Genomic DNA, 7901 nt, shown 5'->3' with positions numbered 1-7901 from the left:
AAGAGTCACACTTGAATTAAAACCATTAAAAGAAACACAAGAGTTAGAAAAATGAAGAGTCTTCATTTTATTACTCTATTAAACTCATAAGTTACAAGAAATGAAAAGTTTTGAAAGTTACAAAACTTGCCCTCAAGTTTTGGAACAAGAAAAGTTAAGTTAAAACTTTAAGTTCCAACCCCTAGAATTTTAAAAGTTAAAATTCAACCCTTATACTTATATTATGATGATTTAATAATTATATATATATATATATATATATATATATATATATATATATATATATATATATATATATATATATGTATGTATAAGAATAAAGTCGTCTTACCGCTAGTACGCCTCATTCATGAAGCCGGTCTATAAGGTGGGTATAAGGTTGTTGCCTATAAAATGGTGACTTAATGGGTGTCTACTCTCACCCACCGCTTGCTTGACTGGTGGAGGGTCGTTCGCCGAACGGGTAAGACAAGGACTTATAAACTCTCATTCAAAGTATGATGAATATTATAAAGTAACTAAAATGTTTTATTAAATTCCCAATCTTAGTTACTTTAGGAAAATGTGAATAAGGTGCTAATCCATGAAATTACACTTTACACTTTGTCTAAGTCGTTGGTGGAGCGTGTGTGGTTAACCGGCACACTAACTTGGACTTAACAAGGTAGGTAAAGGGTGACTTAAGGTTTATTATAGTATCGGTGGAGCGTGTGTGGTTTACCGGCACATCGATTGAGTGATAAACTTTAAGGGTACCAAGTGATTTGCATGATTACTTCACACCTCGTTTTGTGATCCTCGGTATCCCAGTCACAAAACTTGGAGGGCACTCTCGAGATTGAAACATGCCTTTGAAAAGTTCATTGAATCTTAAAGAATCTAGGAATTTCTAAAAAATCCAATAAAACCTAATATCTAATATTTCGGTTTTCGTGGTGGAAATTGGTGAATCGTCATTCACCTACCTTTCAAATATAGTATAGCTTAGATTACGGCATACCTCTTCTAAGTTATATTATATTGTGATTGGATCCTAGCCTTAATATTACATTTGTGTGTTTTATTAAGGACTCTCTTAAATCTATACTAAACTTGTTCTTCTCTTTCAGATGTCTTCAAATAATGCTTCTGGCTCGAATCCTAATGGCTCCTTTACTCTTATGAGTTTGTGTGGGAAAGTCACCTTTGATGGATCCAACTTCAATGAATGGATCAGAAACATCAGGATGATTACCCGCTACGAGGACAAAGAATATGTCCTTGACAAGGAGCTTAAGGAAATTGATGAGTCCACTGCAACTCCCCAGGAGATCGCTGACTTTCATACTCATGAAAGAGATGCAACCAAGGTGGCTTGCATCATGTTGGCCACAATGACAGCAGAACTCCAAAAGTCCTATGAGGATTTCTACCCTTATGAAATGCACCAAGATTTGATGGAAAGATACCATCAAAGTGCACGACAAGAGAGGTACGAAATCATCTGCTCCATGATAACAACCATGATGAAGGACGGAGATTCTGTCACGAGCCACATGCAGAAAATGCAAAGGTATGTGGATCGTTTTCTGAAGCTTAATGTGAACTTCCCTGAGGAGCTTGCAATAGATATCATTTTGCAGTCCTTACCACCGTGCTATGATCAATTCCGGATGACATATCACATGAACAAGGAAGAGGTCACCCTCTGCAAACTTCAGGGACTTCTCAAGACCGTAGAAATAGGTCTTAAGGGGAATTCGGTTGCTATCACTCCTACTCCAAAATCAACTCCGGTTTTGGCAATTGGGCAAAGTCGAGGGAGGAAGAGAAAGAGATCTTCGAAGGGTACCAAGGCTCGGACCCTTGATGGCTCTTCTTCAAGTGGAACCAAGAAAGGTTTCATTACTCCTTCTTCTGACCCAAAAGAGGCTGAATGCTTCTATTGCCATGAAAAAGCTCATTGGAAGCGGAACTGTCCAAAGTACCAGCAGGATGTGAAGGATGGGAAAGTCAAACCCAACCATGCAGGTATTTACACTATCATTTCTAATAACTCACCCCATTCTAAATCTTGGGTCCTTGATATCGGTTGTGGTATTCATATTTGTTGTGACTTGCAGGGACTAAGAAGAAGTGAGAATGTGGAGCAAGGAAGAATAAACTTGATCATGGGGAATAGGAAAGCTTCACCTGTCACCAAGATTGGAGTTTATACTTTATCGCTAAGTAGTGGGTTTAGTTTAGATTTGAATAAGTGTTGTTACTCGCCAGGAATGGCAAGAAATATTATTTCCTTTCATGCTTTGTACAAACAAGGGTTTACCTTTTCGTTTAATAATGAAGTTGGTTCTATTGATGCTTTCTTTAATAATGTTCTTTATTTTAAAGCATTACCTTGTGATGGTGTGTATGAAGCTGTGTCTGTTGTAGATAACTTAGGAAATAATGTTTTGTGTATTGATTCTACTAATAATAATAACTTGGATAAAGCATCATTATGGCATTGTCGTCTTGGACATATAAGCAAGAAACGCATAGGCCAACTCCAAAAAGATGGAGTCTTGGAGTCGTTTGACCTAAAGTCAAATGATAGTTGCGAATCGTGCTTACTTGGAAAAATGACAAAGTCACCGTTCACAGGCTCGTGTGAAAGGGGTGAAGGTTTGTTGGACCTCATAAACACGGATGTGTGTGGACCATTCAAACATGTCACAAGGGATGCTAATCGTTATTATTTGACTTTTACTGATGATTACAGTAGATATGGATATGTCTACTTAATCAAGCATAAGTCAGAGACTTTCGAGAAGTTTAAGAAATTTAAACAGGAAGTCGAGAATCAATTGGGCAGGAACATTAAGATGCTTCGATCCGATCGGGGTGGTGCGTATCTTAGTTCAGATTTCCTCGACTATCTAAGGGAATGTGGGATTGTATCACAATTGACACCTCCCAGGACACCGCAGTTGAATAGTGTGGCTGAGAGGCGTAATCAAACCTTGTTGGACATGGTTCATTCCATGATGAGTCGAGCTTCGCTACCAATCTCATTATGGGGGTATGCCTTAGAGACTACCGCCCATATCCTTAATCTAGTCCCTACAAAGAAAGTTGCCAAAACTCCTCACGAGATGCAGACTGGTAAAGTACCTAAACTAGACCACCTAAAGATTTAGGGTTGCGAGGCTTTCGTGAGACACGAGACTCATGATAAGCTCGAACCCCGAAGCGAGAGGTGTATTTTCATCGGCTACCCACAACAATCCTTTGGTTACCTCTTCTACAGACCTAGTGATAATGTGGTCTTTGTAGCAAGAAGAGGAGTCTTTCGAGAAAGAGAGTTTATAAGCCAAGGAGACAGTGGGAGGCAAATTGATCTTGAAGAAATTCAAGAGTCAAGTGGTGATGGAACTTCAAACTCTAGCCCTCAACTTGAGGAGGAAACTACTGTTGAGCCAATTGACGAATCTGTACCTCTAAGGCGTTCCACAAGAGTTAGGAGTGCACCTGAGCATTACTATGGATTCCATATTACTGCAGAAGGTGAGACACTTATTAGTGATGGGACACTAGTAAGTCAAGATGACCCTAACAGTTACGAGGAAGCCATGGCAGGCCCCGAGTCTGCTAAATGGAAAGAGGCTATGGATAGCGAGATACAATTCATGTATGACAATCAAGTTTGGAACTTGGTTGAGAATGTACCAGGTCGAAAGACTGTAGGGTGCAAATGGGTCTTCAAGAAGAAGACCGACATGGATGGTAAAGTACACACTTATAAGGCTAGACTGGTTGCAAAGGGCTTCTCTCAAATTCCTAGAGTGGATTATGATGAGACCTTTTCTCCGGTAGCCAAGATTAAGTCTATTCGGGTTCTGTTAGCCATAGCCGCATTTCATGACTATGAAATTTGGCAAATGGATGTCAAAACCGCTTTCCTTAATGGAAAGTTGGCTGAAGATGTTTACATGAGTCAGCCAGAGGGTTTTGTCAGCAACGAGTACCCTAATAGAGTGTGTAAGCTTGAGAAGTCCATTTATGGATTAAAGCAAGCACCTCGCAGATGGAATCTCTGCTTTGATGAAAAGGTCAAGGAATTTGGCTTTTCTAGGAGTGAAGATGAATCTTGTGTGTATGTCAAGGCTAGTGGGAGTATAGTTAGCTTTTTGGTATTGTATGTGGATGACATACTACTCATAGGAAACGACATTCCAACCCTGCAGGAAGTAAAGTCCTGGCTTGGAAAGTGTTTCGCTATGAAGGACCTTGGTGAAGCTGCCTATATTTTAGGGATAAGGATCTTGAGAGATCGGAGTAAAAGACTAATTGGACTTAGTCAAAGTACCTACTTGGATAAGGTGCTGAAGAGATTCAGAATGCAAGACTCCAAGAAAGGAGAGTTGCCCATCCAGAGTAACGCCAAACTGAGTAAGACACAAAGCCCTAACACTGAGGCTGAGATAGCACAAATGAGTCGAGTAACTTATGCTTCGGCTGTAGGATCGATCATGTATGCTATGACGTGTACTCGACCTGATGTAGCTTTTGCCCTGAGCATGGTTAGCAGGTTTCAGGGGAACCCTGGCAAGGCACACTGGACTGTGGTAAAGAATATTCTCAAGTACCTACGAAGGACTAAGGACTGGGTCCTTACCCTCGATGGGAGTGATGACTTGAGAGTTGTAGGGTATAGTGATGCTAGCTTCCAGACTGATAGGGATAACTTCCGCTCTCAGTCGGGCTGGGTCTTTACCCTAAATGGAGCAGCAATTTCTTGGAAGAGTTCCAAGCAAGAGACAGTGGCAGATTCTACTTGTGAATCAGAGTATATTGCAGCTAGCGAGGCGGCAAAGGAGGCGTTGTGGCTGAGGAACTTCATTGGAGACCTTGGAGTTGTACCAGCTATTAAAGAGCCAATGGAAATTTTCTGTGATAGTGAAAGTGCTGTTGCCTTAGCCAAGGAACCAAGGGATCACGGGAAATCCAAACACATCGACAGAAAATACCATTTCATCAGACATCGGATCGAAGAAGGACTCCTCGTGGCTAAGAAGGTATCATCAGATGAGAATCCGACAGATCCCCTCACGAAAGGACTGACTCGGGTTAAGCATCTCCAGCATGCTCGGAGCATAGGGCTAAAGGATGATATTAGATTTGGTAGTTAGATAACCTCGAAATTTGAAAAGTGTAATTGACATCTGATGATGAATAAAAGTGTTTTATTTATGAGTAAAGTGTTGCTATCTCTTGTCGATCGTTTACTATATTTCTTTTGCATGTTTTGACTTCCAGAATAATTTTTGTTTGGTATAACATATTATTCAAACCTCCACAGTCGGTCATATGTCGGAAGTAGATATGAATCAAGACTGTCATGTTTGGTTGTAGAGGTCTTGGACAAGGCTACAGCAATCATGAGTGCTCAAAAGTTCTGAGCATTGGACTCAACCCACGCTCACTGGAATCACTTCATGGAATTCTATCTCGAGTGATCGTGAGACGGTAATATCATATAAGTCTTTAAACCTAGAGATATGATTTGTTACTTACAAGTTGGTTATGCATTGATTGTACGAAAAATGCATTGGTAACTCGATGTTATAAATCGCGCTCTTGTGTGTAATTCAATGAGTAGTAGAACAAACATATGAGTCGAAGTTTATCTGTTCCTTCTTGGATTAGAAGCTGATATCTAGGCCCCTCGATGATTCTGTTTTGACCTATGTACCGGGCCCGATCAGAACTAAATTGATGTGTTCAATAAAGTTCTTTGTCAAACAAATCGGAAATCGGGAAACAAACTGTTGGACAATAAGTAAGACATTGTTCCGTGTATTTGTCCGACTGATATCTAGAACAGAGGATTATATGATCACTTATCTTAAATGGCATACCATCATCTTCTCAGTTTCGAGAAACCTTGTAAAGAGCTACGATTGCCGATCGGTTCCTGAAGTCATACTTGCAGTAATAGTTATTAGACTTATCCAAGTGGGAGACTGTTGGATAAGGTGTCTAAGTCCATAACTATTTCTGGTATGTACTTGACCCGACCCGGCATGGTCCATTTGGGTTGCATGGCATCATGCAATTGGATAGACTAAATGAGAGAAATAACACTTGGAGATTATTAATATATTATAAGTTCTAATATATTAATAATATTATTTGATTAGTTTGATCAAGAATTAATTTAGAATTAATTATGTGATCAAAAGATAACTAATTAAATATATGGGTTGATTATGTAAATCATCCATATCTTGTATAGTGGGCTAAAAGGCTCCATGGACTATCAAGTTGGGTTCCACCCATAGGATGCTCCATGGATGCTCCATGGGAGTTACAAACCCATGGGTCATGGAAATGAAGAGTCATGACACATTAGGGTGTAACCCTAGATGTGTCAACACTATATAAGAAACATGTTCTCCACCTAAAATCGGCTACACTAAAAAACAAGAGGGCTTGGCTGATATTGAGAAGTGTGTGTTCTCTCATAATTTCTTCCAAGAGCATTTGGTGTTGTCTGAAGCATTTGAGGCATCACACTTGGGGTGCTAGGCTCACAAGGTTTCAAGGAACACAAACAACAACAAGGTAAGTTATTCTATCTATACTTTAAATTAAAATTGCTCCCCATGTATGCTAGATAGGAATATAACCTTGGAATTCAACTTTGCATGATAATTAGACAAACATAGATCCAAGGTTATTAGGGTTGCATGTACACTTAGGAAGTGTTAGAATACTCAAAACCCATCAGAAATATCGGCCAAGAAAAGAAAGAAATGGCCAAAACTTGAATATATAGGATGAGTTTACGTCCCACATGGATTTTATGGTCGTAAACTCCAACGTGGTGGCCGTGAACTCATAGTGTTGGTGATTTAGGCTTGATCATTGTTCAGTGGTTCTAGCTGGTACTTCCTAGCATTCATTCCTTTAGTGTATTGGGTTCAGAACACTCAAACAGGGTCTACACAATGCCAAATGTTAGCAGGTGTGAGTCTGTCACTTTGTTGAGTTAACTAATTGAGCTTTCAAAGCAAAAATTTTAAGGTTGTCACACTAAGTACTGGGTTAACATTAGATTTGAATAAATGTTGTCACTCATCTGAAATGGCGAGGAATATTATTTCTTTTCATGCTTTGTACAAACAAGGGTTTACCTTTTCTTTTGATAATGAATATGGTAGTATTAATGCTTTCTTTAATAATGTTCTTTATTTTAAAGCATTACCTTATGATGGTGTGTATGAAGCTGTGTCTGTTGTAGGTTACCTAGGAAATAATGTTTTATGTATTGATTCTTCCACTAACTTGGATAAAGCATCATTGTCGCATTGTCGTCTTGGACATGTAAGCAAGAAACGCATAGGTCAACTCCAAAAGAATGGAGTCTTGGTGTCACACCCCCAGACTAGAATGGTAGAAGCGTCCGGAGGTGGGTGACTTCAGTGTGTAGTATCATAACAATTGTATATAATTGAAACATAGCAAACCCATACAACATACATTAATATAACAAGCTTACATTGTTTTACATCATGCTCATGTTTTCAAGTGTACAAAAAAGAAACATCGGTAAACAATATTCAAAATACGGCAAAATAAATCTTGATCCCGTGATCTATAACTTGCTTATTGATTTCCTGAGAATACAAGTCGTTTGAAAAGCGTTAATAATAAAATGTATTGGTGAGTTCATAAGCATTTTTTTGTAAGAAAATTGTTGATAATTTAGAAATCCATAAAATCCAAGATTTTCTTATCAAATGGTTGTAAGTCTTTTTTCAAAATAACAATAGTTTCATGTGTGTCATAGTTCCTCCAGAAAATCCAATATTTTCTGATGTATAAAATAGTAGTTTTTAAAACAATAACTCTTATGTGGAAAAGTCTCATTTGAGGTA

This window comes from Lactuca saligna, chromosome 4 (genome assembly GCF_052625555.1).
Source record: "Lactuca saligna cultivar CGN05327 chromosome 4, ASM5262555v1, whole genome shotgun sequence".
Classification (NCBI taxonomy): Eukaryota; Viridiplantae; Streptophyta; class Magnoliopsida; order Asterales; family Asteraceae; genus Lactuca; species Lactuca saligna.
This window is presented reverse-complemented; position numbering follows the sequence as displayed.